The sequence below is a fragment of the Camelus bactrianus genome, chromosome 28 (assembly GCF_048773025.1).
Source record: "Camelus bactrianus isolate YW-2024 breed Bactrian camel chromosome 28, ASM4877302v1, whole genome shotgun sequence".
NCBI classification, from domain to species: domain Eukaryota; kingdom Metazoa; phylum Chordata; class Mammalia; order Artiodactyla; family Camelidae; genus Camelus; species Camelus bactrianus.
Window position 1 is genome coordinate 15,288,813 of NC_133566.1, and position 24,471 is coordinate 15,313,283.

At 38.1% G+C, this 24,471-nt stretch overlaps 1 protein-coding gene across 1 annotated transcript in view; it reads left to right on the forward strand.

Moving 5' to 3' along the window:
* The window catches only part of TMEM131 (transmembrane protein 131), a 138,472-nt gene that overhangs the window by 13,199 nt on the left and 100,802 nt on the right, over positions 1-24,471 (forward strand). The gene's annotated exons all lie outside the window — the stretch shown is intronic.

Consider the following 24,471-nt stretch of genomic DNA (forward strand, 5'->3'; position numbering starts at 1 on the left):
GAAATGTCATGTGTTGCTATTGGGAATATAAGATGGTACAACTGCTTCGGAAAACAGTCTGGCATTTCCTCAGAATGCTAACTGTAGGCTTAACCATGTGATCCAGCCGTTCTGCTGGGTATACACCAGAAAGAAATGAAAACATATGTGCACACAGAAATTTGCACAGGAATGTTCATAGAAGTATTTTCCTTACTAGCCAAAAAGTGGAAACAACTGTAATGTCCCATCAACTAATGAATGGATAAGTAAAATGGAATGTTATTCAGCCAGAAGAGGGGGTAAAGCACTGATGCATGCTACAGACAGATAAATCTTGAAAACATTATGCTAAGTGAACAAAGCCAATCCCTGCAGGCCATGTATGACTACAGAAAACATTTAAGTGCAATGTCCAGAGTAGGCAGATCCGCAGAGACAGAAAGTAGATCAGTGATTGCCTAGGGCCCAGAGATGGAGGAATGGGGAGTGACTGCTAATAGGTACGGTGTTTCTTTTGGGGGGTGATGAAAATGACCTGGAAGCAGATAGTGGTGGTGAGTGCACAGCTCTTTGAATATACTATACGCTCTGCATTGTGTATTTTAAATGGGCAAATTGTATGATATGTGAATTATATCAGTAAAGCTGTGTTTTTAAAGTTTACTTAAAAATTGAAAAACATCCTTCTTGTTTAAGAAAGAAAATAACTAAGGTACCATTTCTCATTTATCTGATTAGCAGAAGTTTAAAAGCTTGGTAGCATCTCTGGTGAGGCTGGGGGAAAGCACGCATTTTCACACCTTGCTGCTGGGAATGCAAAGAAGGTACTTCCTTTAATGGAAAGAAATTTGGCACAATATCTGAAACAACTCTGTACATGTTTATAATTTTGCCCTAGGAGTCCCAGTCCTAGGAATTGACCCTTAAGACAGCTTTCTGACATACAAATATACATGCACAAGGTTACTCATAGCATGATTATTTGTGATCAAAAAAATACTGGAAACTGCCTAAATATCCATATGTAGTTGAATAAATCAGATTACATCCACGTAAAGGATTATTATTATGCATTTGTTAAAAAAAAGAATGAGGGAGATCTCTAGAATCTGATATTCAGTGATTACCTGAATGCACTGCAAAATGAAAGCAGCAAGTACAAAAGAGACAGGGAGGGAGTGTGTGTGTGTATGTGTAGAGCATGCTGTCTTAAAATTTTTAACTGACTTTTTTTTTTTTGAGGGGTATAGTTCTGTGAATTTTAATCCATGTACAGATTTGTGTAATCTGTTTTCCAAAGTGGTTGTACCTTTTTATATCTCCACCAGCAGTGTATGAGAGTTCCAGTCCCTCCACTTCCTTGTCAACACTCTGGTGTGGTCAGCCTTTTAAATTTCAACTATTTTTAACAAGTGTACTTATAATTTTAATTCATATTAAAACTTACAATTTTAATTCATATTCCCCCAGTGAATAATGATGTTGAACATCTTTTCATGTGCTTATTGACCATCCATATATCTTTGATGAAGAGGCTTTTCAAATCTTTTGCCCATGTTTTATTGCATTATTCACTTTCTTATTGAGATTTGAGAGTTCTTTATATATTCTGGCTTTAAGTCCTCTGGAGATAATATGTTTGCAAAGATTTCCTCCAAGTCTGTGGCTTGTATTTTTATTCTCTTAACAATGTCTTTTGAAGGGCAGAAGTTTTTAAATGAGTCCAATTTATCAAGTTGTTCTTTTATAGATCATGTTTTTGGTATTGTATCTAAATCTTTGCCTGACTCAAGGTATCAAAGATTTTCTATGTTCTCTTCTAGAAATTTTATAATTTTAGGTCTCCCATTTAGATCTATGGTCCATTTTGAGTTAATTTTTACATGTGGCACACAGTGTGGATCCAAGTTTAATTCTTTTGCATGTGAATATCCAGTTGTTCCAGTGCCATTTGTTGAAAAGCCTACTCTCTTCCTCCTGCATAGTCATTGCACTTGTTGAAAGTCAATTGCCTGTGCATGTGTGGGCTTATATTTGGTATCTCCTGTTCCATTGATCCATTGTCTTATCTGGATGCCATTACCACACTGTCTTGACTACTGTGGCTTTATAATACAGATACAACTGAAACAGTGTTAGTCCTCCAACTTTGTTCTTTTTCAGAGTTGTTTTGCCTATTCTAGGTCCTTCACATTCAGTTATGAATTTTAGAGTCAGATTATCAATTTCTTCCATACAGACTGCTGAAATACTGATTGGGGTTGTGTTAAATGTGTAGGTCAATTGGGAGAGAATTGACATCTCAGTATTTAGTCCTGTGAACATGGGGTATTTTCTCCTTTTTTTTTTTTTTTTTTTTTTTTTTAGATCTTCTTTAAATTCTCTTAGCAAAAATTTATAGTTTGCAGTGTAAAAAGTCTTATCTTTTGTCAGATTTATCTCTAAGCATTTCATATTTTTTAATACCACTGTAAATGGTATTCTTTTTTAAAAATTTCAGTTTCTGGTTGTTCATTGCTAGCATATGAATAGATTTTCCTATATTGATCTTGTATTCTCTGATCTTCCCAAACTGACTTCCTAGTTCTAATAAGTTTTCTGTAGATTCTGTTGTACTTTGTACATAGATGATTATGTCTGCAAATATAGTATTACTTCCTCTTTTCCAATCTGGATACCTGTGATCTTTCTTGCCTGATTGTACAATGAGAACCTCCAGTACAGTGTTGAATAGAAGTAGTAAGAGTAGACATTTCTTATATCTGGTTTGATGAGGATTTTTTTAACAGGAATAGATCTTGAATTTGTCAATTGCTTTTTATGTGGCTATTGAGATGCTTTTTTTTTTTTTTTTAGGTTAATATGGTGAATCACCAACCTTGAGTCTCTTATTTGATCATGATGTATTATCTTTGTCATGTATTTCTGGAAGTTTTTGGCTGAAGTTTTGTTTAGAATTTTTATGTCTGTAGTCATGAGGGATGGTATTCTGTTTTCTTGTAATGTCTTTGCTTTTGGTGTTAGGGTAGTACTGGATTCATGGAAATAGTTGAGAGGTATTTTTTCCTTTTTAGTGTTTTGAGAGAGTCAGCATGGAATTGGTGTTATTTCCCCCATAATGTGTGGTAAAATTGACCATTGAAGCCGTCTGGGCCTGGAATTTCTGTGTAGTTTTTTGGGTTTTTTTTCAAACTATAATCTCAATTTTTAAGATACAGGGCTGTTCAGATTATCCATCTTTTTCTAAGTGAAGCTGTGTAATTAAAATTTTTCAAAAAATTAGCCCACTTCATTTAAGTCATCAGATTTATTGAAAAAGTTGTACATAGTGTTCTCCTATTAGCTCTTGAATATTTATAGAATCTGTAGTGGTGACATCTCTCTCATCTCTGCTCTTTATAATTTGTGTCTTTTCTGATTTTTCTTGCTCAGTCTGGCTGAAGGTTTATCAATTTTAATATTCTTCTCAAAAATAGCTTTCAGTTCTTTTTCCTCCCTATTAATCTCTCTCTGTCTCAGTCTCTCTATTGATTTCTACTAAGATTTTTATTATCTCCTTTCTTCTACTTACTTTGGGCTTAATTTGCTCTTCATTTTTCAGTTTTTTTAAGGTGGAAACTGAGATCTTTGATTTTGAGACGTTTGGGGATTTACCAGGGATCTTTTTGTTACTGAGTTATAACAGTACTTTGTTATGATTTTTCTTTAAATCGTCAGTGATTTAAAAAAAAGATTTCCAAGAGAGTTACATATTTGTGTGTATACATAATTTTACATTTATTTCTTTATAATGTATATAATTAACATGCAGTTACCATTTCCAGTAATTTTCATTCTTTTGTATATTTCCACCTATATCATTTCCTTCTGCTTGAAATATTTCCTCTATCATTTCTTGCAGTGTGTATCTGCCAATAATGAATTCTTCCATCTTTTATATATCTGAAAATGTCTTTGTTTTGCCTTTGTTTTCAAAAGATATTTTTACTGTGTATAGAATTACAGATTGACATGTTTATTTTTCAGTACTTCAGAGTTATCTTCACTTTACCCTTTCATTGTTTCACATGAGGAATTTGATGTCATTTTTATTTTTGTTTCTCTGTATATAATTTATCTCTTTTCTTTTGACGACTTTAAGATTTTCTTTTTGTCACTTGTTTTGAGCAGTTTGATGTCTCCTGGTACAGCTTTTTTCATGTCTTGTGTTTGTTGAATTTCTTGATCTATGGATTTGTGATTTTTCTTAAGTTTGGGAAATTTTCTGCTATTATTTCTTTAAATATTTTCCCTTTTCTCTCCTCAAACCCAATTTGTGGATTCCAGGTATTCATGTAATAGACAACTTGAAGTTGTTCCCACAGTTCTTTGTACTACTTAGTTTTTGCATTTTTTTCTGTTTCATCTTGGATAGGTCCTTTTACTGTGCCTTCAAGTTCTTCAGTCTTGTCTTTTGCAATGTCTAATCTGCTATTAATCCCATCCAGTATATTCTTCATCTCATACATTGTAATTTTCATCTCTAAAAGTATGATTTCAGTTTTTTTATGTCTTTGATTTCTCTACTAACTTTCTGAACTTATGGAACACATTTGTGGTACTGTTTTTATTGTCTTGTTAGCTGATTCTGACATCTGTGCCAGTTCTAGGTTGATTTCAGTTGGTTATTCTCATTTGGTTCATGTTTTCTTGCATCTTTGTGCGCTTCATAATCTTTAATTGGATGTCAGACATTTCAAGTTTTGCTTTGTTGGGTGCTGTTTTTTTGTATTCCTAGAAATACTCTTGAACTTTGTTCTCACAGGCAGTTAATTGGAAACCGTTTGATCGTTTTTGTGTCTTGATTTGTTGGGTGGGCCTGGAGCAGTGCTCAGTCTAGGACTGGTTGTCTTCCACAGCTGAGGCAAGCCCTTCCTGAGTACTCTATTCAAAACCCTGTGATTGATTGTTTTTTCCAGTTTGGTGGGACTGGGCACTGTAACGGGCTCTGTGTGAGTGCCGGGCACTGTTGCCTCTAAACCTTTTTTTGATCAGTACTTTGCTAAGTACTCGTTGGAGACCCTCTCTGTTTCTCTAGAGTTCTTTGTTCAGCTCTCTCCTTTCTGGTATTCTGTCCTTTGAACTCTCACTGCCTTGGTTTCCTTGGACTCTCAGCTCTGTCTCATCAGCTCAGAGAGTCCACCAGGCTCCATCAGTTTCCACTCCCTGTGTTCTAGTAACTCTCTCAAGGCAGTCGTAGGGCTCACTTGTTTATTTCCCATCTCTTAGAGATTGTTGTTCTTCCTTGACTGATATTTAGGGTCTGAAAACTATCATTTTTCATGTATTTTGTCTTAAGTGTTTGATTGTTTCAGGTGGGAAGTTATGTATGTTTCCTGTTACTCCTTCATGCCCAGAAGTAGAAGTCTAGACATCTGTGTCAGTTACATTTCTCCTGTGTAGCCAGCATTGTTATTTTCAGGTGCTGTTCCCAAACCTCTTGCTACAGAAGAAGTGGTAGTTAATGTCAGATCAGATGGTATATTAGTTTCCTATTGCTATTTCCTATTTCCTGTAACAGATAAGCGCAAGCTTAGTGACTTAAATAACAATAATTTATTATCTTACAGTTTTGAAGATCAGAAGTCTGAAATGGATCCCATGGGCTAAATCAGGGTGTTGGTACGGCTATGTCTTTTCTAGAGGCTCTAGGGAAGAATCTGTCTGCTTGACTTTTCAAGCTTTTTGAGGCCACCACATGCCTTGGCTTCAGCCAAGTCCTTCTTATGCTGCCATTGCTCTGGTTCTCTTTTCTGCTTCCCTCTTAGATTTGTAAGGATGTTAGGCCTACCCAGTTAATCCATAGTAACTTTATTATCTCAAAGTTAGCTGATTACAACCTGAATTGCATCTGCGGTCTTAATTCCCTTTTGCATTGTGACCTAACATATTCACAGATTCCTGAGGTTAGGAGATGGACATCTAGGGGAAACCTTATTATTCTGCCTGTCACAGATGCATGGCTTTCAGCATCCTACTCCTCTGCCTCAGACATTTTTCACAGTGAAGAACAATGGTCTGTTAAGGATTTTCTTCCTAACCTACACATGTTAAAAAATATTATTAGGAACAGTGAAACTCTGTAAACTTAGACTTTTTAAATTGTGTTTATGTGTTTGTCTACCGTGCATACAATTTAGAGGTAGTTTATTTTAATTTCAGATGCAATTCATATATTAATTTTTATGGATTACTTCTCAGGTTTGTGAAGCGAATTTATTGTCACAAATGTAATTTTAGGCAGGTGTCAACCTACCTTATATTTCAATATTTTTTGATCTTAAAATCGAATACTAGTACCTGCCCCCTCCCCCCTCCACACACACACACTTATCATAGTTAACTTCCTGTGTTGTCACTTTTTATCATGCAGACCAGCTGGTCACTCCTTGTGTGTGTTTTTTCCCCTAGTGCCTTTAGCAGTGTCATCTCCCACGTGTCAACAGTTTCAGTGCTTTTTGACAAATGTCAGTGTTGTAGACCCATGATTTTCTCCCTGACCTTTACCTGGGATTCTTTGGGAAGGGTTATATGTACTTAATCTTGACAGAGTAATTTATACACAGCAGCTCTGAGTGATTGTTTCATTTTTCCTTCCACAGCTCTCTCTCTGTTGTATTTGACTTTGATCTTCCTCATATGTCTAAATAATTATTCATGCAGTTCTAAAATAGTTGTTTAATACAGTATCTGTTCATACTATTTAAGCCAGAAATCTGTGTGCAAAATGAATAATAGTGCAGAATGGTATTGTAGATTTTAATGATTCTTTATTACACCCCCTGCCCACTCCCCCCACACCAGCATTAGAAACTGAACAAACCAGGCCCAGTTGAAGGTCAGCAGGGTTGGGTGGTAGACCGCACAGTCAAGCCAGCGACATCTGTTTCAGATGTTTGCTACTGCTGCTTTCTTCTGCTTTGTGCCCCTGACGCACCCTTGGGTGAAAGTGAGTTGGATGCACCCAGCGCTGCAGACCCGCGAGGAGTTGGCCGAAGCCCTCAGCACTTTGTCCTTACTGCAGGAAAAGGACCAGAGTTGTCTTCCTCTTCCGGCCACAGTTTTGGGGTCTGGACCTCAACTGCCCAAGCATTGTTCCTCCCCTTGGCTAGTGTCTGCCTGGGGTCTGGTGCCTGGGAAATAGACAAGATGAAGGCTTTGCAGATGGATCTGATCTTCCTTCACAGATCAGTTTATCATTTCCCAGCTGTGTGTGTCTTTGGGACAAATTAATTCATTTAATTGTGGATAATCTTCACCAGATGGGTATATAGATATGTTTCTGAATCATTGCACAATGAGTGCTCCAAGACTTTGGAATATCTACACAGAAGGTCACATTTAAAATATCAGAGAAGGCCGGAAAGTGTCATTGATTAGATTCTGGAAAGGAAGTGTTTTCAAAAATGTGAGATGGGCATTTGGGTGTCAGCAGACAGAGTTAGGGGATGAAAGAAGTAACAGGCTAGCAGAGGGAGGGCCTGGGAAGGAGTTGGGTGGGTGGCAGAAAGACCTAAACAAGGTGAGCTTGGCTTGGGATCTGGAAGAAACCCGAGATAAAGTAACAGTTGTCTGTCTAACCCCCTCCCCTTCCCCCCACCCACGCCCAGGGGCTGGTGGTAAGATAGGAAGTGTGTGCAGGGTGACTTAGCTCTTCAGAGCCTTTGTACCATTGAAAATAAAAGGCTTTACTTAGGCATACTCGGTAGTTGTAACACATCAACAAATCACACTTTATCAAGTTAAGGCATCTATTTCACCAATATAAGTGTTGTCATCTCCTTCTTGTTTGGTGGGAAGAAAAGACCGGCTGGAGTGATGAGTTGGTGAAGAGGCGCCGATGACGGAGAGTCATTGTGGTCAGTTCTCTGTCTTCACCGCACAAAGGCCAGTGCCGACTGTCAGAGTCGCTCTTGCTTTGAGCAGGCTTCCCTGTGAGCACACGCCAGCGCTGCTTGGCCAACTTTGTGAAGCTTTATGTTTTGGTCTGAACATCTCCCTTCTGGGGTAGCCCTCGTTACAGGGAGATAGGAGTTATCTGCGTTGTGCACGCACACAGCACGTGCATGGTACATCTTGACTCAGTTGGAGATTGAATCTCACACCCACAGGCTGGCTCGTGACCATTCAGAACTTAATGTTGATTTCTTAAAATGTTAATACCTAAAACATTAAAACACCACATGAAGTTTTGTTTTAAACACCACCCTTGACACAACATTGTAAACTGGCTAATTTAAAACAAACAGACAGACAAACACCGCCTTATCTGGTAGCAACATCTCAGTTCCTGTTTGGTCACCAAACTGAGCTGAACACTCACAAACTAATTCATTAATTTTTATGTGGGGGTGTCACATCCCAGGCTAGGTCTATAAGATAAAGATGCAGCTCTGGGCCTGCAGGAGCCAGCAGTGTGGTGAGCAGGCCTGTGATGGGCCCTGTTGTTACAGGTTACAAGTGCTTGCTGGGCCAGGCCCATTGCCTTGGGCGGGGCTCTCGGAGTGTCCTGGCCGAGGTGGGGGGCCGAAGATCTCTGCTGTGAACCGCAAGAAAAATATTCAGTGTGATCCAGTTGGCACATCTCTTACCAGGACCATTTCTTCCTTATAAGCAAAATGTTTGGCTTTGAACAAAGCTTTTGGGGTCCATAAATCAACCCATTTTGAACTGACCTTGCTTAGAATAAGTAACCCATTATGGAGTCTTAGACTTGACCCTGTAGCTCTTTAATGATGTGTCTCTGAGAGGGAGTTTTAGATTTCTTTTTCCTCCTCCCTTCCTTCCAACATTAAACCCACACACACACCCTAAAGAATGGTGTAAGACATCCCAACAGGCTGTTTTGTGTGGGAAGACAGCATGGTTTGATAAAAAAGAATAACAGTGAGGCTCTAGTACTTACTTACTGGCCATGTGACTTTGGTCAGATTATGTACCCTGTTTCCTCTTGGGTTTAATGAGAATAAAAGCACTTTATGGAATGGTTGAGGAATTTAAACTTTAGGTTTGAGGGTGCTTAATAAATCTATCTACCATCACCTTCCATCCTCCAGTATCAACCCTCTTGAAAAATTCCCCATTGTAAGCTTTGGATTATCAAGGATACAGTTTTTAATTATAGGTCATTTGTTAATTACCTATTAAGTTCCTATTTCCCGGTGATCTTTACACTTTGATTTTTTTTTCCCCTTTTCCTTCCTGCCAGTTGGTCCATACCCAGGAAATTTAAATACATGGAACCCTTTCAAGCCTTCCATTTTGTAGTCACACGTGCGAATTCGTTACACACCATCCTGTTTTCAGGTCCACTCCCCGTTCCCGGCCAGCGTGCCTCTTTCACACCGCCAGCACTTACGGAGCACGCTGCAGGGCTCCAGGAATATGCGCAGGAGTAAGACACAGTCATTAGCTTCCAAGAATTTCTTGTTAGAGAGACAGGTATAAAAAAATAATTACAGAGCAAGGTTAAAGATGTGTCTCAAGGTTGTGTGTGCCCCAGGAGGGACTTAGGTGGACTGTATAAAGAAGCCTGTGTTGTTCAGCTTATGTGATGGAGTGAACAGTACCAGTGAGGCTGTTAGGTCTGGTTGGACGTAACCCAGGTTTGCAGTGAGTGAGAACACAGCTCCATAGTTCCATTCAGCTCATCTCTGCCACCCATCTAACACACATGCCCCTTTCTTGTTGTTTCAAGTGGTGGGCAGGTGTAGCTGAATTCAGACCTGTGAACCCTCCTGCAGAAAGTGGTCCCAGCAAGCTCCTGTCTTCCTGATAAGTGATGGGTCTTGTCATCTTGCACAAGGAGCCTGGCCTCCTGTCTCGTGTGGAGACTAGACATACAGCTGACTTGGGAATGCTGCCTTGACTGTGACCTTGAGAGGGTTTTCTAGCCCTCATGCCTCAGCTTCCTGACGTTTTAATGGGGACAGTAGGAGGACCCACCTTCTCAGGTTGGTGTAAGGACTGATTAGATCACCGGGAGGGCTTGGCCATGGCTGGTGGCTCTTATTGATGTTACATATTCATATCACGGGTCAGTCTGGATGACTGGTCTAATACCAGGAGATCCAGGAGAGCCAGAGTGCAGTTATGTTCAGCTGAATCAGAATGACTCCTTGGTCTGAAGGTACTCCATGTATTCAGCTCAGCAGACATTTCTTGAGGGCCAAGCAGCATGTCAGACACAGGGTTGGTCATTGAGGCCTCTGAGATGAATACGAGGTGATTCCTGTCCTCACGGAATTTAGGCTTTTCACATGTGGTTGCTCTCTTCTTTACCAGGTCTTGAAGATCAGGACACTCAAAGAATTGTATTTGAAGAGTGGAAGAAATAAGAAAATCAGAAAAGTGTTCTCTCTCTTAAAGTATTTTAGGTAAAACTGTCCCTTCCGTAGCTTATTAACCACTCCAGAAGAACTTCATCTGAGTTGGATACCAGACACTGCGCAGGTTTAACATCTGCTGAATTATTGTTGCGCTGAGCAGAGAACCAGTCAGCTTCCTCCGAGGTATCATGTTCAGCGTATGCATTCTGTCAGCTCTAGTAATCAGACAGTTTGACATTAGATACCTGTGATAGAATTTTCTTTTATGACAAGAGAAGAAAAATATACCCCTGTCAATGATGACAGTTTAAGAATTAAATTTGATCATCTTGCTTGTAAAGTTTTTCTTTAGTTTCTAATTTTACTTTTGATTAAGTTTTTCTTTAGGGTCTGCTCACTCTCCCTTTACAGCATTATCCTTACTTACTGTTCTTTTTCTGCCCATTTAGATTTTTAAATCTAGTTGCAAGAGCCACACCAGGAAACTTGTCTAATACCATCTGTTTCTAACTTATGTGAATTTCAGAATTATATTTAGATCATTTCCCCATGGGCAGACTAGAGAAGGGTAGAGGCTAGCTTTCGAAGGTTGTCAGCTTACAATCTAAATTCATTGGACAGTTTCTTCAGACTTCCAGAAACAGTAATTTTCATTACACTAGGGGATTTTTAAACAGTATGTGCTGTTGGTGAGATCAGATGAATTGGTGCCCCAGTCATAGGGCTTGTCACACCATCCAGATTCATTATTCCTGGTTTCCACTAGGTGCTTAGCTGAGTGGCCCTATAAATGGCCCTGATAGTAGGTGCTTAGTAGGTGGTGGCTATTATGAGCCACGTACTATACCCAGTAGTGCCTATTTAACCAAGAAATGTAAATGCATATTTTATAGATGAGGAAACTGGAGTTTAAAGACCATGAGTCATTGTTTCCCCAAACTTTCCTAATGGTAGTTAATATATTTAATTTTACCATTTCATAATGTCTTCCTATTTTTAGAGATTAATATCTTCCTTCCCAGGATTTGTTGGGATTAAGTAAGAATAGTGCATGCAGATTGTCTAATTCGGTACTCAGTAAGTACAAGGCATTCAGTAGATGGTAGACATTTTACTCTGGTTATTTTTATCTTGTGATGTTTCTCTGTCTGGAAGTGAAAGTATATAAGTATAAAGAAAACAATCTGATGGCAAAAGGATTGACTTAGTCAAGGACACTGTATCTTAAGTATGTATTTAACAAGCTCCATTCTTAGTTATATGTGATTTTTGCTTTCCTCGCCAACATTTATTTGACTATTTTAAGGAAATTCTGGAAAATACGGACTTTTCCCTTAACTGTATTCTCCTGTGGTTTATTTGCAGTGGGACTGAATTTACCCTAAGGGGGAAAGGTAGGTGACTTGCATACCGATTTCAGTAACTGGAAGTGACATGAGCCAAATTGCAAGGAAATGGAGGTCAAAGATCAGCCTTGAATGAACCCAGCATGAAAGCAGAGTGCCCTAACAATTCTCTCAATTTCCTAAATGTAACAGCAGTATTTTTGAACTTGTAGATGGCGATCTCCTTTATTTTCTTTTGTCTGGGGACATAGGAGTTTTGATTGAGAAAGAAAAGGAGACCTTTGACTGCAGCTGTGCGGGGTAATGGGCATCTCAGGGTTGCGGCCATCCCGCTGGCAGAACAGTCAGGAACGTGAGCGCTCGCTTGCCCGCTGTCTTGGAGGTCGGATGGACTGTTGCAGAGCATACTACACGGATGTCACTTTTATGTAAGCCTGTGGGTCAGAAAACTGGATTGAGGGAAATATTTATATTTGAAAAGACAACAGCATTCTTTCAAATATCAATTCTGTATCCAAATATTTTGAACTTCTAATAGAAATTTACCACAATACACTTGCATAGAAGAAAAACTTTTTCACACATAATGTAGCACAGACATTTAGTTTTCAGAGTGAAAACCAAATTGTTGCAGCAGTCTCAGAACTTCTTCAAGCCGACTACTTCCTGGGATCATAAAATGGAAAGTCATTGAGAAGCAATACAATTCCTTTTCCTATTAAAAAAGACCAAGTCTTGGTGAAGCTGTGTGCCCCGGGGGCATCTACTTAGAGCATATATGGCTGTAGTCATATGTACCTAAAACAGCCCTGTGAGGTGAGTGCATTTTATTGAACTTGTGCCGGCTTTCCTTTTTTTTTAATGTTTTAACCAGCTTTATTGAAGTGTAATTTGCACACAGTAAAATTCACCAGTTTTAAGTGTACACTTGAATAGTTTCACAAACATACACAGTTATGAAACCACCACAGTCATAATATAGGACATTTTCATCACCTCAGAAAGTTCTCTTTTGGCTCTTTGCATTCAGTGCCCTCCCCTGGTGCTGCCTCCAGGCAACCACTGATCTGCTTTCTGTCATTATAGTCTTGCGTTTTCTAGAATTTAAAATCAATGGAATCATCCTGTGTGCAGTCTTTTGTGCATGACTTGTTTTCACTTTGCGTAACGATTTGAGATTCATTCATGTTGCATCTGTAGCAGTTTGTTTGTTGTGATTGCTGAGTGGTGATCCATGAGATGGATATACTACCATTTATTCACCTGTTTCAGGTTTTGGTGTATTATAATTTAAAGCTTTGGTAAACATTCAAGTAAAAGTATTTTTACAAATAAAATATTTTCATTTCTGGTAAGTAAATACCAAGGACTGGGATTGCTGAGTGTATGGTAAGATTACATGTGTAAGAAACTGCCAGACCATCACCAGCCAAAGGTGAGAGTTCCAGCTGTTCCTGTCTGCTTGGTGCTGTCAGTCATTTTAGTGGATGTGTGGTAGCATTTCATTCTGGGTTGAGTTTCGTTTTGCCTAATGGCTAATGACATGGGGCATCTTTTCGTGTGGTTCTAGGCTATGTATTGATCTCCTTTTGGAATGTTTCTAGTCAGACCTGTTGCCTCATTTTCAGTGCATTGTCTCACTCTGGCAAGTTCTGAGAATTGGTCTTAATTCTTTTAAGTTGTTTCAGGAAACCGTCCAGAATTCAGTCAGAAAAACTACAAGATGATCCTGCTAGAACGTTTTACTGTGACAGAAAGCAAAGAAGTGCTCAAGGACTAATAGGAACATGTCCAAAGGACACAAGAGCTGACTTGAAGGGACTCTAATTGGCCAAATTTGGGACATTTTGATCATCAAAAAAGAGTAATAACAGCATTCAATTATATTGGGAGAAAAATCCATGAACCCTTAGTGATAATCAAAAATGAAAAGGGTGGAAGGAATTGAAAATGGTGTTACCAAAGGATGTAGTAAATGAATGTGCAAGGAATGATTGGATTAGCATATCAGCATTTTACGGCCACCAGTGTAATAATTGATTCAAGCCAGAATCATCAGTGGATGCTGGAATCATGGGTGAAAGGTTGTTGGGCAGACACACACTGTCTCAGTGTCTTCCCTGTGGATTACTTATGAATTACTAACGGGGAAAGACATCTTTATGATGGAAAGATCTGATGGATCCTACATTAACCAAGTGATCCAATTATGTCGGACAAACTGGCATACGTGCCTGATGATGGGATATATAGTGTCACCTCTGCATTATTCTTGCCAAAAGTGTTTTATATGAATCTGATTACAAGGAATCAGCAAAGCAAGATTGTGGGATGTTTCATAAAACACTAGGTCTTTATTCTTCAGAAATATGTCATGAAAGATAGAACAATTTGAGGAGACTGTTCTGATTTAAAGGAGTCTAAAGAAACATTACAGCCAATTATAATGCATAATCCTTGATTGGATTCTGGACCGAAAAAATTCTGGACATTTTTGCATGGACAATTGAGGAAACAGATACAGAATACATATTTTTAATATTATTGTATCAATATGAAACTGCTTGTACATGATGATAAAATTGTAATTATGTTGAAGAATGTCCTTATTCTTAGAGGATACATGCTGAAGTATTTACCAAGAAATGTTGTGATATCTATAACCTATTTTTAAATGGTTTGGGAAAAAAAAGTGAATATACACAGAGATAGAAGGAGAAAAGGAGAATGTGTTTAAACAAATCTGACAAAATATTGTTCTTTTAATTTTTCTGTAGTTAAGGTTATCTACAGTAAAAGATTTTTGGCAAAACATGTGTTTTCCTGTTTGAGAATCAAGACCTGAGCCTTTACTATGTGCCCAGAGCAGTTGATTCTGTAGACTTGCCCTTCCTTCCCCCACCCTTCCCCCCAGACAAGATGACCTTGACTCTTCAGTTTGTTGAAGACAGACCCTCCAGCATCAGCTCCTCCTGTGACCTCTCCCTTCTCTTAACCTCCGTATGCATCTCTTCACCGTCACGTTTCTCCAGTGTTAAGAGAGAGCATTTCCAAGGCTAACCCTTCCCCTCTCTTCTTGACCCTCTGAGGCAACCACTTTATGGCTTGTCTTCCACTCTGCCCCAGAGAAACCTGTCTCAAGGCTTAGCAGTGGCTTCCAGTTGGCCAAATCTGGTGGCTTATTTTAAAGTCTTTGTCTCTTCTTTCCCCATGCTTTCTGCGTGATAGCCTTTGACAGAGTTGAACCTTCCTCTCTCTGGGCTTCCATGACACACGCTCTGCTTTTCTGTTCCTCTTACTTGGACACCTCTACCGTCAGAAGCTCCTCTGCCGCCCAAGGGACGTTCTGCCCTGTATTAAACTAGACTTCAGCGCTACCAGTTCTTCCTTGGTGGCTTTTTACATCTTACAGTTTCACTTTTCATCTCACTGTGGGTGTTTCTGGTGGTGACCTCTTTGCCCCGGTTCAAATACTATTTTAGGACTGTGCATCAGCATTTTCACATGCATGCTCCACTGTTATCTCAAGTCCTGTGTGTCTGAAGTTGAACTAAGCCTTTTCCTTTCTTCATACTCCCGTCCAGACTGGTCATCCACCTGGCTTCAGTTGAACAGACATTTCAGTCACCATCCTCCAAAGCTTCTGTGTATTACTGTTAATTGCAGAACCCCAGGCTTAATCCCAGAGGATATGATTCTTTGGAGTTAGGCCCAGAATCTCGATTTTACTGAGTATTGAGATGATTTGACACAGTGATCCAAGGACACCACTTTGAGACTTGGTGTTTTAATAATTGGTTTAAGTGTTAGTTACAGCACTAGCTCACCATGGGAGTCCTCTACCTTTCAGGAAGGCAGTCTTACTGAGAAATCCCCTCTGAATAAGGAAGACTGTTGCGAGGCAGCCTGAGCTTGAACTTTGCGGAGAGGAAGACCCAAGCTCTCATCTTGACCCTGTCTTTTACCTGCTGTGTGACCTTAGGCAGTTACTAAAAAAATGGAGAAAATCGCACATAACTTCTGGGACTTAGCATGGGGGTGTGACTCAGCCTCTGCTTCCCTTTCCAGCCTCTTCTCTGATTCCTCCCAATGCTCCCTAATTCCAGACCCATGAAAATGACTTATTTTCCAAGAGCACCGTAATTTCTTTGACCTCATTAGACCTTTGCCCTGTGCTGCTCTCTAGTAGGAATGCCCAACCTTGACCTCCTTGTTCACCTGCCTGACTCTCCCTTGTCCTTCACACGTAACCACTGTTCAGAGACATCTGCAGATATGCAAACCCTGGTGGCTGAATTTGGTGCCCCCACGTCTCAGTTTCCTGTGTCTCCTCTTAGTCTGTGAGCTCCTTGAGGACAGGCAGCGTCTAGCCCTGCCCCTGGTACAGTCCCTGTGTGCGGTAGTTTCCTGCTAAAGGTATTCTTGTTTGTTTTTTTAAAAATAAATTGCCAGAGTACCTAATGTGGCATTAGCTAATTGTATTTGGGGGACCTCGTTCTGAAATTTTCTTCCTCATCTGTTTGTCAACATACTTGGCAGCCATGCCAACAGGCAGGAAACTTTCCAGCACATTTTCAAAACAGGAAATTTATGTCCTTTTGGAATAGAAGTCTTAGCAACTTCAACACATTTTCCCCTAATTTTGAAGAGTTATCTTGTTTCTTTATAAAGTTTAGGTCTATAATTGACTCACCCCACTATGCAAGCGTAAAGTAACCTTGCCCTTCCCTATCCTATGAGTTAGTTGTATCTTCTGTTTACAGCTAGCAGTTAAGGCCGAAAATGGTATCCCTAGAGCTTTGAAGCAAACCAGGGCAGAGTAGAGGTAAATTAAGATTTGTGCTTGTTATTAGAGAGGAAAAAAATGTGTAATGACATTTTTATATTCATGTAATCAAAAGTAAAAACATACATGAATAAATACAAAAAAAGTAATCAAAATACAAAAATTAGTAATCAAAATCCATAGTAATGCTAAAATTTATTTTTAAGTTAAATAATGCTTCAGTACAATAGGATTTTGGGGGGGAGGAACCTGCCAAATTTGGTGTCTTTTAATTTTACTTTTTGAAAAGGTCTTATATTTATTCAAACATTCAATGTCATTTTAAAATTAATGCTTTTGGATAGCTTTTTAAACTTAAAATTTAAATCAGAGGTGAGAAATAAGCTATTCAATAAACTATTACAGACTCATAATTGAATAATTGAACGATGCGTTACAGAAGTCATGTTTTAATAGTAAAAAAAAAAAAATTGAACCATGCATTTACAAGTCATGTTTAATAGTAAAAAAAAATCTAGTTTACACTACTGACTGAAGAAAGATTAATATTCTTTAACTCTTTACTTCTGTAATTCTTAATTTGACATCATTTATCTGTTTTCACCCCAGTTACTTCTCTACTCAAGAAATGTTTCCAAATTGTGTCTTTTTTCCTTTTACCACTTACTGAGTACAAGTTAACTGTTACATGTAAGAGTCCCTTGCAAGAAACTTGCAATTTTAAATTGTACCCGTAAATTGGGTGATCAGGGTATAGGAGATCTGTGCCACATGAGTTAAAAGAAAGTGGAATAAAAAAAAGTGTCATCTATATACTCAACAAATTATCTGGTGGGACAGCGTAACTGTCTCACGTTCCTGCTTAGCACAAGCAAGAGTAAAGTGGTTCTAAGATACTAAAATTTTTGGCATTTTTTTGCTTATGGGTCTCCAGTTGCTCTTTGTTGACAAGGCTCTTCTTCCTGTGAATTGCTTTCTGCAGCTTTGTCAGAATTAGTTATGTGTACTTGTGTGGCTGTTTCCTGGGTTCTTTCCCTCTGAGCTGTGTGTTGCACGTATCCCTCCGCCAGTAACGCGTTGTGTGGAGTGCTCTAGCTGGGTAAGATGTAGGAAGCCTTAATGTTGGATAATTTCTTCCACTTTATTCTTATTTCTCAAGATTCTTTAAATTATTTTAGGGAGTGTGTGTTCTATGTAAATTTTACAATAAACTTGTCTGTGTCTATAAAATCCCTTGCTGAGACATCAATAGGAATTGCATTAAATCTGTATATTAATTTGCGGCGAATTGATGTTTTTACTATGTCAAGTACTCTATCCATGAATGCAGTATATAAATTTATTTCGGTTTTTTTCAAATTAACATTTTATCACTTTTAGCGTACAGATCCTGTACATGTCTTAAGTGGACACCTATGTATTGAGTTCTTTTGGATTGATTGTAAATAGCATTGTGTTTTTAATTTTAGTTTCCACATGATCGTTGTTAGTATGTAAAATTTTTGTTTGAGGGGTTTCCAGTAAAATCTTATTTACAAAAACAGGCAGTCAGACCTTGGGTTATAGATAATCTTTAAAATGAATAAATTGATCGAGGGAAATTAATCTGTGTGCCAAAATAAAATTCAACATACTTTAAAGGAAGACAACAATATTCAGGCATTTGACAATGTAATATAATGTCTTGTATCCAATTTTAAAAAAATTAGATAGGAGCAGGAAATTTTGACACATAATCAGGAAAAAACCCCAAAATAATAGTTGATAATAAGGATTTCAAAAGAGCTGTTATAAATTTCCTTTCTTTTTCTACTGGCTTTGGGTTTGGTTTCGTCCTCTTTTCTCCTATTTTGTGAGAATTTTTATCATGGCTGAGTCTTGGCTTTTTTCATACACTTTTTCTGTTTCAGTTGATAAAATGACCAAGTAATTTTTCTTCTTTATCATGTTGATAGTTGTGAATTATATTGATTGACATTTGAATTTTGAACCAGTCTTGCCCAGCTTGAATAAATCTCACTTGATTATGGTGTGTAATTTTTTATACATTACTAGGTTCAATTTGTTAAATTTTTTTGCACAGTTTTTTTTTTGGGGGGGTCCAAGTTAATGAAAAATATTCTGTAGTTTTGTTTTTTTTTTTAATACTGTCTTGTGTGATTTTTTGGAAAAAATATTTTAGTAACATATGTAACATAAAATTCACCGTTTTAATTATTTTTAAGGGTATAGTTGAGTAGCATTAGTTATATTCACAGTGATGTGCCACCATCACCATGATCTGTTTCCAAAACTTCTTTATCACCCCAAAGAGTCTGAGTAATCTTACTCACTCTTACTCTAGTGCCTTGAACCTCAAATCTACTTTCTAACTCACCAGATTTGCCTCATCTATATATTTCATGTAAGTGGAATCAAAATATTAATCCTGTATCTGACTTATTTCAGGGTCCATCCATGTTGTGGCATGCATCAGAACTCCATTCCTTTTTATGGCTGAATAATATTCCATTGCATTTATATACCATATTCTGTTGATCCATTCATCTGTTGGTTAACAGTTTTTCATATAGATACTGTTGTCAGCTGTGGTTCCAATAACCAGCTTAATTTTCAGAGCCTTGGTGGTCTGACTTTGGTCTGCTTGTTCTGTCTGGTGCCTCTGGTGCTCCCATAGATCCCTGCGTGTGTGAGGTGGGCGAGCACAGTAGGGTGAGCTTCCGTGTATTAGAGATTTTCTGTTGCTTATTTAGAGTAGCTGGCGGTTCTCAGCCATTCATTTTGTAACTTAAGTTTACCTATCTTTTTATATAAATTAAGCACTTTAGGATTAAATGAAAATTAATTATGGCATTCTATCATAAGCTCTAAAACTAACTTTGTCAAATATGTATGACTCACCTTTTTAGACATACGGTGTATATCCAACACAGCTGAGTTGCATACAACTATGTTTTGAGTTTTAGTAAACAGTGTGGTCATAGCCTTTTGTTAGGAAGTTGGTAATATTGAGGGGGTCTTGATAAAATTAGAATTTGACTTATGAATTCCTTTGCACTTTTAATGTGGGAATAAGATAAAATTAGGTGTATATTACATATTTTAGGTAAAAAAAATTAATGAGGGAAGAAACAAGGTTTCGGTCATAAAGTATCTTTACAAATAGACAGGAACGCATGCCAACCTAATCCAGAATGTTTAAAATTATTTGTTAGTGAGCCTTTTGTTGAAATAAAATCCGGAGGAAATGTAACTATAAAAGAGATGTTAACGTCATTAACAGTGATTAATTCTCAAATAATAATGCCATTATTTTAACCAATATAACTTTTCTTCCATTTTCCAGACTTTGTGCAGGATGACCAGCCAACCAGAGATGGTTTACAGGTTGTGAGAAGAGTTCAAATAGGGCACATGACAGAGGGTCACAGGTTGCTGCTTGGAGCGGTCACTGAGGGCCTCCCTGAGGGTGTGTTTAGGCTGAGACTTGAAGGAGGGGAAGACACCACCTATAAGAAGAGTATTCCAGGCAGCACGGCTCTTTGATGCAGAATTTAGGGTCCTTTTAAGTCCTGCTGGCGTGCCCCTTTCCTCTCTTCCTGGTTTTTTATTTTTAAATCACTGATTTAACTAGTCCATCCTTCTCCCCTCATGGATAAGGAGACTGTGAAAGCTAGAAGGTAAAGACTTGATGATGACAGCCTAGGATCCTGATGCCTGGAACCACCACCCCCCCAAACACACAACCAGATCAAATGACATTTATTTCTACTGGTTATTTACATCATTCATTGTTTTCATGAATTATTTTAAAAGCTGTATGAAAACAGGCAATGTATCTGCTCATCAGTTGGAATGTTCAGGAAAAAGAATCTCCACCTGAAAGAAAAAAAAAACAACCCTAATTATAGTAGAGAAAGATTGTCTTTAAAGTGAAGGTATTTTTATTTTAGAAATGTCATTCTTTACTAAGTGAAATAGAGAAGTAAACTCAATTACTGAACTTCTGTTTTGAAAGTAAGTGATTAAATAACTGACACACTGAGATTTTTATACTGAAGACAAATGTCTTTGTTACTCTCAGATCTCACGGTAATGTGAGTGATTATGTGGAGCTTAAAGTAGATCTTACTGAGCCCAGCTTCACAGAGTAAATGCCAGTAGAATCATAGAAGCTAGAAAGAAAATCCCTTGCTTGTATGTCCTCTTTTCCCTTGTTATTGGAAGTGTATGCCTCATTTTTTTAATTAGGTTGCTTGAAGGTAACACTAGCCATGAGCATTTGTGTCACATTACTTTGAAAGTAAATAGCGGTGGGTTTAGCAGCACAGATTCTAGGGTCCCAAGGCTGAAATCGATAGCCCCTCTCTAGCCACTTTCTTGCCGAGTGATCTCAAGCCTAACGTCACTGTGCCTGCTTATCTTAAAATGGAATCCGTAATGTCTTTGTCAGGATTAGTTTGAAGTTTAATAGCACAGTGATCAATAATTATTAGATGTTATTCTTATCTTTGTTACATCTGGTTGCTGCTTTAGCTGGGGAACTTTGGGGCAGTTTGGGACTCCTTGAGAGTATAAATTAGGGACAAAAAATTCTTGGGAAAGGAAGTAGCTGTCAGTTGTGGTTTCAGATCTAGAGATTTGGGCATGTGGGAACCTGACTTGCTTTGGTTACTTTTTTGCAATTTATAGCTTAATAACTGTTAACACATTAAATGATTAAGTATGTATCTAGTGTCAGTTTTGTTTTTCTAAGCATGTAATTTGAAGCATATGATTGATCATTTAAAGCCAACTACCCTAACTTGTTTCATGTCAAACTTGAATCCTGTTCATTTGTATGTTTTTTAAGGAAAGCTATTGCTGTGTAACACAGTATTTTCCTTTCAGACTTTATAAAACATCTGCTGCTCTTTTTTTCAGCTAAGGTAATTCATGGTTTTTTTAAGCTATTAAAAAGCTAATTAAAAACACAGTACACCCAAATTATGTTACTGCTTTTCTTTGTTTAGTTCTCATCAGTTAGATAAATGTCTGATCTAGCTTGATGATGGGGACTTACGTGATGATCATTATAAATATGGCATATTTGTGTTACTTTTTTGTCCTATTTTCTCTGCTAACTGGATGGAAAGCTAACTAGGAGCTAGACTTTTTGTCTATTACATTGTGAGCATCTGGCTATTCAGTTAACTCTTGTTAGTTCCCTGTGTTTTTACATCAGTAAGTCTGTGTTGAATAGGAGTATAACAAAAAGATTTTCTGGATCATCTATGTTAAAAGATGGGGGAAGGGATGAGAAGTGGGATGGGTGAGCTGGGCAGAGCCTTTTACATCCACAGTCCTTTCTTCAGAATGGTTTGTCACTTTATTTGGAGACATTTTTGTGCTCTCCAGATATACTCTGTGTCAGTAATTCTGTTGGAGCCACTTGCTTTGATCTCAGTTTTAAAGTTCAGCTATAAGCTAAGACTAGAGGTAACAACCAGAAAGTTCATTTGTATCAAGGAGTACCAATACCAGTACTTGTACCTGAGTGGAAAGGTGAGGTTTCATTCTTGAATGTTCTCTGTATACTAGGAACTGGTGGGGAATGAGCACCTTGTCACTGTGGTTGAAGAGAAACACAAGAAATGGAGGATAGGAGTTTCCCAAAATAAAATCAGGGCGTGATTACTAGAATAAGGGGAAATCGATGCTCCACAGGCAGGAAAGACACCGTCCAAGTAGGTGAAGCCATCTCATTAGCTGGCATCTCGCCTGCTGCTTGACTTTCAGCTTTGGTCCGACTGGAAAAGCCAGGTACATGGGGTTCCATGGTTAAGCTTTTCTTCCCTGAATATCCAAAGACCAACAAAGAGGAGTCAGTGAGTGTCACATTAAGCCAAATGGAAAACCATTGTTTCATGGTTTTTTTTTTTAAATAAACTTTATTTTAGAACAGTTTCAGATTTATATAAAAATTCCAAAGATAGTACGGACTTCCCATATCCTCCCCTCACACCCAAGTTTGCCCTGTTATTAACATCTTGCATTGATATGATACATTACTGTTAACAAAACTCCGTATTTTATTCAGGTTTCCTTAGTTTTTACCTAATTTCATTTTTCTTTTCTAGGAGTCCATCCAAGATACCACATTACATTTAGTAGTCTCCCTAGGCTCCTCTGGTCTTGTGATGGTTTCTCAGACTTTCTTGTTTTTGATGACCTTGACAGTTTTCAGGAGTGAATTATAGAATATCCCTCAGTTGGAATTTGTCTGATGTTTTTCTCATGATGAGACTGGTGTTAATGTGATTTTGGAGGAAGACCACAGAGAAAAAGTGCCACTTATATCATATCATATCACAGGTACTATCAACATGATTATTCACTGTGGATGTCGACCTTGATCACCTGACTGATACTGTTTGTCAGGTTTCTCTATTGTAAAGCGATTCTCTTTTTCCTCTTTTCCACACTAGAAGTCACTATGTGCATCCCATGCTTCAGGAGTGGGGAGGTATGTTCCACCTTCTAAACAGAAGAGTCTCTACAGAAATTATTTAGAATTCTTCTCCCTGAAGGTTTTGTCCCTTCTCCCCCATTGTTTATTTATTCAATCATTTATTTATACCAATATGGACTCACAGATGTTTATTTTATACTCAGGTTTTAATCCAGTCGGCTTGACTTATTTTGTTGCTCAAGTGGTTCCAGCTTTGGCTATTTGGGGAACTCTTTCCGTTAACTCTTGCATCTCTTTGACGTACTCCTGTCGATGTAGGATTTTGTTTTTGTTTAACGCTTTCCTTCTGGCATCACAACTTGCTCGCCTTTCATCTTGTGTATTTCCTGCCCCAGTGCTAGATTCGGCCATTTCTTCAAGAGGCTCCTCCTGTTCCTTTTGTTGGAGAATGGTATTAGGACCTAAGATTTTGGTGCTAGAAATGCTTTTGCTACTGGGTTTTAGTTACTTCTAGCCCCTCTCAACTGACAGAGCAAGGAAATATATGTGTGCATACTAACCTGTATATATACACATCTATAAATATTTCTATAGGTAACAATCTGTCTCTGTATTAAGCTCAACATGAGTTTGTACTTAGTTGCCAACTCTATAGTCCATTATCACATGGATCATTCTAGGCGCCTTCCTGTGCTTTTGTGTAGACTCTTATTCCAACACAAATCTGACTCTCTACCCATCATCCATATGTTTAATTGTTCAGTTCCAGTGTACATGCATAGCAGCATCAGAATGCTTATCCCAAAGCCCCGTGGGAAGTAACTTTATCAACTAGAATTTAGTGCTTATGTACAATTTCTTTTGCCTTTAATCTTACTGATTCCACTTAGTTCCAAATTACTTAGGTCAGCGCCCCACCTTTCAGTGAGATGTTTCCTACCTTTGTAATACAGTTAAATTGTTTTGTCATATTCTACAGTCTGTCCTGGGTACCTGACCTCCTAAATGATCTTTTTAATTGCATATAATGGTTTCACTCTTGATGCTGTAAAGTTGTTTTAACAGATGCACAGTGTGGTTTGTATCTACCGTCACAGTATCATATGGAAATTTCACTGCTTTGAGAAATTCCCTGTGCTTTACTTACCCCCTCTTCCTTTCTCTCTCTCAGCCCCTAGCAACCACTGATCTTTTTACCATCTCTATAGCATTGCCTTTTCCAGAATGTCATATCCTGGAAACCATATAGTGTGTAGCCTTTTCTTTTATTTTTTATTACTGAGTAATATTGCATTGTGTTGATAACCTGTATTTGCCTGTTTATTTACCTATTGAATCTTGATTATGTCCAGTTTTTGTTGATTATGAAAAACAGCTGCTCTAAGGAATGGCTTGCAGATTTTTGTGTGGGCATGTTTTCAGATCAGTTGGATAAATATTTAAGAGCACAGTTGCTGGATTATATGGTAAAAGTACATTAGCTTTTTAAATATCTTGTCTTTGCATTGTACTTAGTTTCTTGGAACAGGATAATCTCCT